The sequence below is a fragment of the Leptonychotes weddellii genome, chromosome 14 (assembly GCF_054177405.1).
Source record: "Leptonychotes weddellii isolate Sample4059 chromosome 14, ASM5417740v2, whole genome shotgun sequence".
NCBI lineage: Eukaryota > Metazoa > Chordata > Mammalia > Carnivora > Phocidae > Leptonychotes > Leptonychotes weddellii.
The window spans coordinates 62,506,249-62,518,207 of NC_138382.1; the positions used below are offsets into that span (position 1 = coordinate 62,506,249).

Consider the following 11,959-nt stretch of genomic DNA (forward strand, 5'->3'; position numbering starts at 1 on the left):
CGAGTCGGGCTCCTTGCTCGGCAGGAAGCCTGCTTCTCCCTCTGCCTGCCGCTCCCCCTGCTTGTGCTTTCTCTCTCTCTCTCTCTCTCTGACAAATAAATAAAATCTTTAAAAAAAAAAAAAAAAAGAAAATTCCTGTTTGAGAAGCCTTGGCTCTCAGGCCACACAGCTGACTTAATGAACAGGCCTTGATTTAGAGCAGGTGGGAGAGAAACGTGGCCCGTTCCTGTGTCCCCATCACCCTGGCTTTCCCATCAAGGGGAACCTCCAAGCTGACAAAGGAGGGGGAATTAGCCAGCCCAGAAGTGAGAGGAATGGTGTGGAGGGAACAGCATGTGCGAGAGCCCTGAGTCAGGAAAGAGTTTAGAGAGACAGAGAAGATAGTCCAGAGTGGTAGGAAGGGAAGAGGAAGAGGCCAGAGGGCTAGTCTGGGACTGAACCACACCGCCTATGGGCCTCTGTCAGGACTTGGGATTTTATCCCGAGGGCGATGGGAGCCATTAAAGGTTTTCAAGTAGAGGATGATAGGGTCCACTTGAGAGCTGCTCTTTGTCTCCAAGGTACCTGGATATTCCTGGGGCGGAGGGTGGGGTCCATGGGGAATAGTCCCTGGATGCCTGCCTGACTTTTAGCCAGCTCTCCCAGGCACTCCGGGCAGGAAAACTGAGGCAGTCTCTGGCGGGTGGAGGAGACACAGCAGCAGAAGGGCATTCAGGTGGGTCAGGAGATCTGGAGAACCTGGCCCCCCCACCGCCCCGCTTCTCCCCTGCCTCCCTCCCCTTCCCCCACATCACTGGGCTGGCCCAGGAATTGAGCTGTGGCATCAGCCTGCGCATCGTAAGCTCTTGTAATTAAAGGTCTGTTAATGTTTCCGCTGGAAAGGCAATTTTCTGAGGGCATCTGGGTTTTTTCCTTTCTTTCCTGGGTATAAAGGAGACTGGGCAGGGCGTACTGATTGTGCATGCGAGACAGGTCTTAGGGTCGTTATGCGAGTGTTAATGTTCCGTTACAATATACAGTAATGAATTGGGACTTTCAGAGTAATAGCAGTTTGTGCTACTGGCCAAAATGAGTGTATTCATCTTCATTTTTAACATCTATTGCCTTGGAGAAGCTTTTATAATTAAATGTTTGGTTGCACCAGCAAATAAGAGGAAGGAGGTTTCCTTCACTAGATACGAAGGACTTTCCTACCTTCATCCAGCAACAATCCTGGCCCTTCCCCACCAATGTAGCAAGAGTGAGGTTTCAGTCCCTTATAAAGAGGAACTTTACAATGACGACAACCATCTGGTGATGGACTGAACTCGTTTTTGAGGTAGTGAGTCCCCCATTGCTGGTGGTATTCAAGCCTAACTTGTAAACTGCTGAGCTATAAAGGGGATTCCAACATTGGAGAAGGGATTAGTATTTTTGAGGTAGAGATCTGTGTATGGGACCCGCACAGGAACATCTTTTAGCAAGAGTGACAGGGAAGGTTATAAGGGGAATTTATCACCAATTTACAGGATTTTAGTGGCACGTTCCTGCTAGCAGAAAATGCGCTCCTCTCAGATGACTCATCCATTCTGCTCTTTTCTGGTCACTCATTCCTGCAGGCCTGGTGATGTGGCAGGCTCTTCTGAGTCATTGCATACGCTTCACGCTGAATCTTCTTGAACGTAATTCTAAACTTCAGACTTCTCTGATGTGCCTTCTTAAAGAGAGTGGTCAGGAGAGCTAGGAAGGACTCGGGGGGAGTAAGTCCTTTCTGTGTCTACTACAAGGAGTGACCTTGTCACAGGATTGGCATCTCCACCTCCTTCTAGACCTCAGGAATCAGATTCCAGCCATCGGCAGTGGTGGTGGGGGGGGGGGGTTGGAAATACTTTAGGGATTTCTGGAATTCCCCATAGGAAGTTTGGGACTCTCAGTCGTTCGCCGGCTGTGTGTATAAACTGGAAGGGAAAGTATGGCTTCGTTTGGGGGAAAATCTCCATGACTTCATGCTGACCTTTGCTTTGTTCAAGGGGCCCCAGGGCCATCGTGGGCGTCAGTTGCCCTCATCCAATATATCCTCACGGAAGGCGGCTGCCAGCCGACCCTGTCCTTGAGCGCCCTGCCTGGTTGCCTTCCAGTCTCTCTCCCTACGCACTTGACTCCTCCACTCTCCATGCCCTAAGCTGCCGAGCTCAGTGCCCGCCTGCATGTGGAGGACATCCCTGAAACGTTGGTGGGATGAACGAATGAATGAATGTCAACAGAGGCCGGGGCCCTTTTAAAATCACCCCTTCTTGCCTCCTGAAGTCAGTTAAAACAAAATTTTCCAGCCCCTTCTCCCTTGTTCTCTCTTTCCCTTTGACGGGCATCTAACTGCACCCAAACCATAATGCCTGGTGTGTGCACTGACAGAACCCTCTCGTAGCCATCATTTGCTGTGACCTGCCCATTTTCAGGTTAGGAAATTGAGGCACAGAGTCTCCAAAGCAATAGATGGCAGAGACAGGACCGCAACCCTGGTGCTCTGATTCCAAGCCCCGGGTGCTGGCAACGAGGCATCTGCAGGTCCTGCCATTTCCAGGACACGTGTCTAGAAAACGTCTGCCTCCGAGGGGCCCACGCCTCATTTCGGGCTCATGCAGACCATGCACGCATTGGCTCTGGCCTTCCCCTTCTGATGTCCTCATAACCGCTCCAGGACTCGTTCGTAAGGGCTTTTCCTCGGTAGGCAATTACCTGAGTTCATATGGTTAATTGAAATAGTCCTTTTCCTAGAGTTTTAATTCATCCAGCATAGTTTCAGGAGCCACAGATAATAAGACCTAATTTATAATTAGGGCTTATCAAGAATCAGCTAATTTCTAGACCCCTCATTCCCAAGGAGGGAACTTGCAGGGTGGGGGCTTCTCCTCTCTTTCCAGGGAGTTGCTACCCACAAAGCTCAGAGAGGCACCAGGGAGGGAGGAAGACTAATTGGGAGCTGGCCCTCCATCTTGGACAATTTATTAATTGGATTATGGGAAATCTCAGGCCCCAGGCAAATCCCAAGGAGGCACCACTGCCTCCCCTGGTTTACTGTGAGAATATTAGGCACAAGGACATGAGACCTAGGCTCCACTCAGCCTTTCAGGAGATGAAAGTCTCTAAATAAGTCACTGAACCCTGTCTAGCCTCAGTTTCCCCATCTATACAATGGCCGGGATCACCCCTCCTCCTGGCCTCCCAGAGCTCCCCTGGCAATTTCATATGGTAATAGGCAGGTGCATTTTAGGAACTGTCCTGATCTCTTCTGGGGCCTTTGTGCCCAAGATAGGCCTGAAATACAACAAGAAAAAGGTGTCTGATCCCAGGAAACTGTGCCTCAGAGAGACTGAGACTGGCCAAGGCCCCACAGGGAGGAAGATTTGGGGTCTGCCTTTGACCCCAGCTGTCCTTGTGCCTGGTTTCCTGAGCCCTTCCTCACACTTGTGTGTCTCAGGGGTCTTGAACTCTGGTCTCCCTGTTCCTTATCTGCTGCAAGCTCCACTTCTCCCTGGAAGCCACTCAAACATTCACCCAACCAGTTTCAGTGTCCGGAAGGGGCAATGCAGAGACACTGAAGTGAGTACAACTTTGGAATCATATAGGCCTGGTGTCAAGCCCATACTCTGCCCTTTACTAGCTGTATAAGTCAGGATTCCTTTCACCAAAAGAATGTGACATGAGAGGCGCCTGGGTGGCTCAGTCGTTAAGCGTCTGCCTTAATCTGCTTCTCCCTCTCCCACTCCCCCTGCTTGTGTTCCCTCTCTCACCGTGTCTCTCTCGGTCAAATAAATAAATAAAATCTTAAAAAAAAAAAAAAGAATGTGACATGAGGCAAAAACTCAACTGAGGGGCGCCTGGGTGGCACAGTCATTGGGCGTCTGTCTTCGGCTCAGGTCATGATCCCAGAGTCCTGGGATCAAGCCCCGCATCGGGCTCCCTGCTCCACGGGAAGCCTGCTTCTCCCTCTCCCACTCTCCCTGCTTGTGTTCCCTCCCTCGCTGTCTCTCTCTCTGTCAAATAAATAAATAAAATCTTAAAAAAAAAAAACTCAACTGATATTATCTTAAGCTAAAAAAAATAATTAGCTAATGTATCTAAAAACCCAAAGGAACTGGCTTTAGGTATGGCTGGATCCAGGCGCTCAATGATGATGACAGAACTCTCTTTTTCTCCCCAACTCTTAGCTGTGATTTTCTCTATAGTGACTTCATTCCTCAGCAGGGTTTCATCAATGATGGGAAAGGATGGCCACAGCCCATCCCTGGGGTGAGCAAGAGGAGGTAGAATGAGACTGATACACAGACTGAGCAGGATTTCCATGCAGCCAGGAAAAGTGGTCTTGCAAAGAAAAAGAGATTGGGAAGATAAAAAACTATGTAATCTTAAATCAGTCACTCACACCATCTGGTCTTCTGTTTTCTCATCTGTAAAATAGTGTCAATAGCAATGTTGCAGGATTAATTTACAAGATTAATATTTAAAAAATCAACCATATTTCTGTATACTAGCAAAAAACAATCCAAAAAGAAAATCAGGAAAACAATTTCACTTATAATAGCTTCAAAAAGAATAAAATAGGGACACCTGGGTGGCTTAGTCGGTTAAGTGTCTGCCTTCTGCTCAGGTCATGGTCCCAGGGTCCTGGGATCGAGTCCCACATCAGGCTCCTAGCCCAGCAGGGAGCCTGCTTCTCCTTCTGCCTGCCGCTCCCCCCTGCTGCTTGTGCTCTCTCTCTGATAAATAAATAAATAAATATCTTTTTAAAAAAATAAAATACTTAGGAATACATTTAACAAAAGAAGTACAAGACTTGGGGCGCCTGGGTGGCTCAGTCGTTAAGCGTCTGCCTTCGGCTCGGGTCATGATCCCAGGGTCTTGGGATCGAGTCCCGCATCGGGCTCCCTGCTCCGCGGGAAGCCGGCTTCTCCCTCTCCCACTCCCCCTGCTTGTGTTCCTGCTCTTGCTATGTTTCTCTCTGTCAAATAAATAAATAAAATCTTTAAAAAAAAAAAAAAGTACAAGACTTGTACACTAAAAACTGCAAAACATTTTTGAAAGAAATTAAAGAAGACCTAAATAAATGTAGACATTCTGTGTTCATGGAAGACTTACCAATACTCATCAATTGAGCTACATCATTAATACAATCTCTGCAAAATCCCAAGGTCTTTTCTTCAGAAACTGACAAGCCAACCTGAAAACAAGAAATGCAAGGAACTGAGAATAACCCAAACAATCTGGAAAAACGGGGCGCCTGGGTGGCTCAGTTGGTTAAGCGACTGCCTTCGGCTCAGGTCATGATCCTGGAGTCCCGGGATCGAGTCCCGCATCGGGCTTCCTGCTCGGCAGGGAGTCTGCTTCTCCCTCTGACCCTCCCCTCTCTCATGTGCTCTCTCTCATTCTCTCTCTCTCAAATAAATAAATAAAATCTTTAAAAAAAAACAACAATCTGGAAAAAGAAAAATAAAGTCAGAAAGCTCACAATTTCAACTATAACTTCCCAATGTCAAAACTTTCTACAAAGCTATAGTAATCAAGACAGTGTGGTCCTGGCATAAGGAGAAACATATAAATCAATAGCATAGAACTGAGCATGCAGAAATAAATTCAGACATCTATGGCCAACTGATTTTTCAACAAAGGTGCCGAGACAATGAAATGGGGCAAGAATAGTCTTTGGATAAATGGTGTTGGGACAACTGGCCATCCGCATGTAAAAAAAATGAAATTGGACCCCCTACCTCACACATTATTCCAAAATTAACAGAAAACGGATCATAGATCTAAATGTATGAGCTAAAACTATAAAGCTCTTCGAAGAAAACATAAATTTAAGTCTTCATGACCTTGGAATAGGCAATGATTTCTTAGATCTGGCATCAAAAACATCAGTGACAAAAGGAAAATAATTTGGACTTCATCAAAATTAAAAACTTTTGTGCTTCAAAGGACATCATCAAGAAAGTTACAGAGAGAATGAACTATGTGCAAATCACGTATCTGATAAGGGAATATATAAAGAAATCTTACGGTTCAACAATAAAAAGATAAATAACCCAATTAAAATTGGATTTTTTAATCAGATATCAAAAGATTTGAAATACACATTTCTCAAATGCGCACATCCTCAAGAGGACATGTGAATGGCCAATGAGCACATAGAGAGATGCTCAACAACACCATTAGTCATTAGAGAAATGCAAATCAAAAGCACAGTGAGATCCGATTACACATCCTCTAGGATTGTTACAATAAAAAAGATGGGCACTAACAAGCACTGTTGAAGACCTGAAGGAAATGGAGCCTTCCCGTGTGGCTGGTGGGGGAAATATGGCGTAGCTCCTTGGGGAGACAGTATGGCAGTTCTCCAAAAGTGACCATATGACCCCACACTTGTACCCTCAGCACTTCTCCCAATTTCAAGACAATTGAAAGCAGATGTCCACACAAAAATGTGTATGTGAATGTTCATAGCAGCATTATTCGTAATAGGCAAAAAGTAGAAACTGCGCAAATGTCCATCCACTGAAAGTTGGATAAACGAGATGTGTCATATCCATGCAACTGAATATTATTCACCCATAAAAAGGAACGAAGTACTGACACACACTACCACATGGATGAACTTTGAAAACATCATGCGAAGGGGCGCCTGGGTGGCTCAGTTGGTTAAGCGACTGCCTTCAGCTCAGGTCATGGTCCCGGAGTCCTGGGATCGAGTCCCACATCGGGCTCCAAGCTCAGCGGGGAGCCTGCTTCTCCCTCTGACCCTCTCTCCTCTCATGCTGTTTCTCTCTCTCAAATAAATAAATAAATAAAATCTTTAAAAAAAAAATGAAAACATCATGCGAAGTGAAAGAAATCCGATGCTAATGGTCACATATGATGTGATTCCCTCTACATGGAAATGTCTGGATTTGACAGACCCATGCAGACAGAGAGTGGATTAGTGGTTGCCAGAGGCTGGGGGAGGGGGAATGGGGCGCGGGAATGGGTGTGGGATTTCTTTTTTTTTTTTTTTTAAGATTTTTATCTATTTCTTAGAGAGAGAGAGAACGAGCACATGCGCACAAGCAGGGGGAGTGGGAGAGGGAGAAGCAGGCTCCCCGCTGAGCAGGGAGCCCGACATGGGGCTCGATCCCAGGACCCTGGGATCATGACCTGAGCCGAATGCAGACGCCCAACGGACTGAGCCACAGAGACGCCCCAGGGTGGGGTTTTCTTTGTGGGGTGCTGAAATGTTCTGAAAGTAGACATGGTAGGGTTGCACAACTTGGTAAATGTACTAAAGCCACTGACCTGTCTGCTTCAAAAAGGTGACCTGATGGTGTGATGGTTAATTGTATGTGTCAACGTGACTAGGACACAAGGTGCCCGGGTGATGAGAAACATGATTCTGGTGTATCCGTGAGGGTGTTTCTGGAAGAGATTAGCATTTGAAATGCATGGACTGAAGGAGGCAGACTGCCCTTCCCAGAGTGGATGGGCATCATCCCACCCATGGAGGGTCTGAATAGAACAAAAAGGCAGAAGAAGGTTGAATTCTCTCTCTGCCTGACTGCTTGAGCTGAGACATCCATCTCCTGCTGCCCTTGGACCAGGACTTACACCATTGGTGCTCCTGGTTCTCAGGCCTTTGGAATGGGACTGAAACTATGGCTGGCTGTCCCCAGCTCTGCAGCTCACAACTAACAGATTGTGGGAATTGGCCTCCATAACCACGGGAGCCAATTCCTTATAATATGCCTCTTTTTTTATATTTCTCTTAGAAATATATATTTATATATGTTATATGTATATATATAGATAGATATACAGATATATATTTATATCTATATATCCTATTGGTTCTGTTTCTCTGGAGACCCCTGACTAGTACAGATGGTATGTGGATTAGCCCTCAATAAAGCTGTTATTTTAAAAGCTGGTATCAAAACATCCACCATACAGGGTAATTGTGGAGAAGAAATGACTTGTGGTACCTAAAGCTCCTAGCACAGAGCTAGGCCCACAGTAAGTGCGAAGTGGTCATTTTCTTTCCTTTCCCAACAAACACTCCCCACTGCCCCCCTCCATCCTCACCCCTCTTTAAACAATTCCACCCCCGCTCCTAAGGTCGAACTTTGAGGCATTCCACAAAGGAGGCTGTGCTATGCTTGGCTACTCACAGAGCAGCCAGGGTGGTTATTAAGATGGCTGGGCTGGTCTTCCCCGATATTAATGAATAAGATATTCATTTCCCTAAGAATGCATCAACCTCTCTAGCGATCCCGGGAACATAGGGGGAGGCAGATGCAGCTATATTAATCCAAGCAGGCCTCACATCCACTTTGATTCAAAGGTTTCATTCTGGTCGGTTTCCATGAGGGGGATGGTTTATTAGTTGGCGATGACAGGCTAAGTGAACTCAGGTACTGAGTGTTTGGCTAAGGATGACGACGAGGCTATTTTAAGTCACTGGAGTTCAAGGGTACCTGCCTCAGCGCTTTTGTTTAAATTGATTTGTAGACTTGCTCGCTTGACCTTGCTGCATAAAATAGTTCCAAGGGGGAAAAATAGACGAGCGTAATTCTAGCCAAGGGAGCAGATGTGTCCCAGGCCGCCCGCCCCTCCTGCACACCAGGGAACCCACCCCCGAGCTGACCTTGAGTGTGAGCTTCGACTGTGACATGGTCACCACACAGCGGTCACGGGAGTCAGCGAACGGCCCAGCAGGGTGGTCCAGGTGGGGAAGACCCGGAAAGGGGGAGGACTGCCCAAGGTGGCAAAACGAGTGAGAAAGTTGGGATTTTCATCCAGGTCGGCATAACTCAAATTCCTCCTCCCAAGTCTTATAAAAATATTTAATATTTATTAAGTGCCTATCACAGTCCAGTTACTCTCTAATGCTTTATATACATTAGCTCCTTTTACTCATACAACAGCCAGTGAGATAAAGTACTATATTGGTGTCCCCATTTTACAGATGAAGAAACTGAGTAATTGGCTCAAGGTCACGTGGCAAGTAAAATGGCAGAATGGGATTATGCCATGAGAACCCGCCTCTTAGCCATCATGCCATGCCAGCTCTGTTTGCTTATTACATCTTGAGAAAAAAAAAATGAAATCGGACTCTGCCAGGGTCTAAGCTGGACAGTTCAGCTGTCTGCATGGACCAAATTAACCTGGAAATTGTCACATCCCCAAACCACCTCAAACAGAATGAAGCCAGATGACATTGCTTTGGAATCACTCCTCTGTCTAGGCTCTTAGAGTGCACAAAGCAAGACACGCTGGCCAGGATGAAATGTCCACACCGGACAGTGTTTCCTGGCATCCACTGCCCAAATAAGCTGTCCTGCCCTCCCCTCCCCTCTGATCAGAAATCTGCACCCCTGCACCAGCGTGCTGGGGGTCCTTACCCAGTATGGGCAGCAGGAGCACTGAACTGGGAAATCAAGGCATCCCTGTGCAAATCCTGTGTGTCCTTGGGTGAATCACTTAACCTCTCTGACCCCCAAATTCCTCGATAAGGTAAATATAAGGATATCAGCTTTTCTCACAGGGTTGCTCGGAGGATTCAGGGAACTTGCGTCACATGGGTGGGTTTTGGAAAGGACCAAGCATTTAAGGAGTTACTCTTCCAAGGTAGAGCCCTCAGGGGTGTAATGAGAGGGAGTGACCGGTAGGTGGCAGTGCTTCAAAGCGGCCTGTGGGCTGCCTGAAGGAACTTCCTATTAACCCTTCTCACCAAGTACATGGAACCCTCCCACCCCCCACCCCATACACACATCCAGAAAGGGAAAAGTGAAGCCCAGTGAGTAGAAGTGCAGAAATGGCAGAACCAGGATCATACCCCAGGCTGAGGGGTCTCTGAATATCATCTGTCCTTCAGCCCCTATTTATTAGATTCCTAGTGGGTACAAATGCCATGCGCTTGGCCGTGCAATTTATTGCTCCAGCCTGGGCGATTCCCAAACCCGTCAACTTCCTTGTCTGCCACCTCCCACTGTTTCCTAGGCCGTGCTCACTGGGATGGAGTACTCACCCAGCCTAAACTGGATACCGGACAGGGAGAGGTGATCGAAGTCACCCCGGATCGACTAGAGGCCAGGAGATCTGGTTCTGGCCCCAGTTTCACCTCGAGCTTGCTACGTGACCTTAGCCAGCACCATCATTAGTAGGTCATGAAATCCGTTTCGTGGGTGTTTAGAAGAAAAGAATTTAAAAAATACTAGCATGTATCTGTCATAGTACAGCTAAACATTTTATTAATTGTCGCAATTTTATATACACAAACACACATGTGCATGTGTCTACTACCCAAAATGCCTGATGTAAAAGGGGTTTCATCTTATGCATCAGAGTCTCTCAGTTCTGAGAAGCCCATCTGAGGGGGATTCCAACTCCGTATTCTGCAATCCAGTATCTCTTGCCCTTTGCCCCAAGCTGCCCAGGCACCCCTACCCAGGTAGATTTCGACGTGGGGCCATCGGCTTCCCCAGCAGCGGGAAAGATCTGGTAACCGCCTACCCTCCATTATGTAATAGTCTGATAGCACGCCCAGGCCATTAGATCCTGGATGCAATCTCTCGGGGTTGACAGTACCCCACCTATGGATGAGAAGGTGGAGGCTCTGGGAGGTGACGCAGTTGCCCGAGGCCTCGTGGCTAGCAAGTGCCGGGAGTGGGGGGGTGAGACTTGCCCCAGCTCGAGCCCCGCCCTGACACTTCCCCGACTGCGGGGCCTCGTGCAGCCGCGCACCCCTTCTCTCAACCGAAGTAACAACCGCTTACCAAGCGCTTCCATTTCTCTTCTTCCGAGTCACTTTTATTTTCTCTCTCACTCTCAAGTTTGATTGAATTTACACTTAATGAATCCAACTTTGTCATTTAGGGGATGTTGGAGCCATAAGACCTGACAAGGCGTGAGTGATGATGCAATCAGCGGGCCCGGAGCCCTGGCAGGCGCGGCCCGCAGCCCCGGGCCATCCCCGCTCCCTCGCTGGAGGGGCGGCCGCACCGCTCAGGCTCTGGGGAGGCAAGCTGACGCCCTGCGGAAGCAAGAGTGGGTGCTCGGGGCGGGGGAGGAGGGGGTGATCTTATTTTAGAATGCGTAAACGCGGGCTCGGCGAGGCCGGAGAAGGGGAGGCCAGCTGCGCCACTGACCTGCTTGCTCCGTGCCCTTGGGCGAGTCACTTCGCTCTCTGGTCCTCTGTCCCTCCATCTGTAAAGCCGGACAGGGGCCCAAGGGCGTGGCTTTGTACGGTGTAAGGCTGGGGGCTCAGGCTCTCATCCGAGTTTCAGGGGCGGTCGTTTGGCAGCAAGTTCAGCGACTCGGAAGCCCAGCGCAGGTCCTTTTGCTGGCCTTGAGGCAGGGCGGCTCCACCATCCAGCCCACCCGCTGTGCTCGCCCGGCGGGAGGGCGCCTGCGGGAAGGGAGGCTAAGAATCTTTGATAAGGCAACAATGAGAAATCAAAATTTTATTACAGTGTGCTCTCACTTTTGTTAGGGAAAACTGTAGAGGCACAGAGGAAAAGTGGCGGGGAGAATACACCCAAAGTGTTCACAGTCAGGGGTAGAAACGTGGATTTCCCCCTTCTTCTTCTGCCTTTTTTTTTTTTTTTGGCCTTTATTTTATTTTATTTTTCCTCCTCCTTATCTGAAATTTTAAACCTTTTTTTTTTTTAAGTGAAATAAAGCACACATACAGATGAGTGCATGACACATAAATGTGGAGCTGAAGAAATAATTAGAAAGTGAACCACCAGGACACCTGGGTGGCTCAGTGGGTTAAGCGGCTGCCTTCGGCTCAGGTCATGATCCTGGAGTCCCGGGATCGAGTCCCGCATCGGGCTCCCTGCTCAGCGGGGAGTCTGCTTCTCCCTCTGCCTGCCGCTCCCTCTGCCTGCCGCTCCCTCTGCTTGTGCTCTTTCTCTCTGTCAAATAAATAAATAAAATCTAAAAAAAAGAAAGA

The 11,959-nt window shown here is 48.0% G+C and overlaps 1 long non-coding RNA gene across 1 annotated transcript; it reads right to left on the bottom strand.

Moving 5' to 3' along the window:
- Positions 1-823: 823 nt before the first annotated feature.
- On the bottom strand, positions 824-11,062 carry LOC145717102 (uncharacterized). The gene is made up of 3 exons (XR_014140128.1): positions 10,779-11,062; positions 5,116-5,197; positions 824-4,427 (listed from the first exon to the last, which is right to left on the bottom strand). It is a non-coding gene; the product is annotated as an uncharacterized LOC145717102 (long non-coding RNA).
- Between the last annotated feature and the right edge of the window lie 897 nt (positions 11,063-11,959).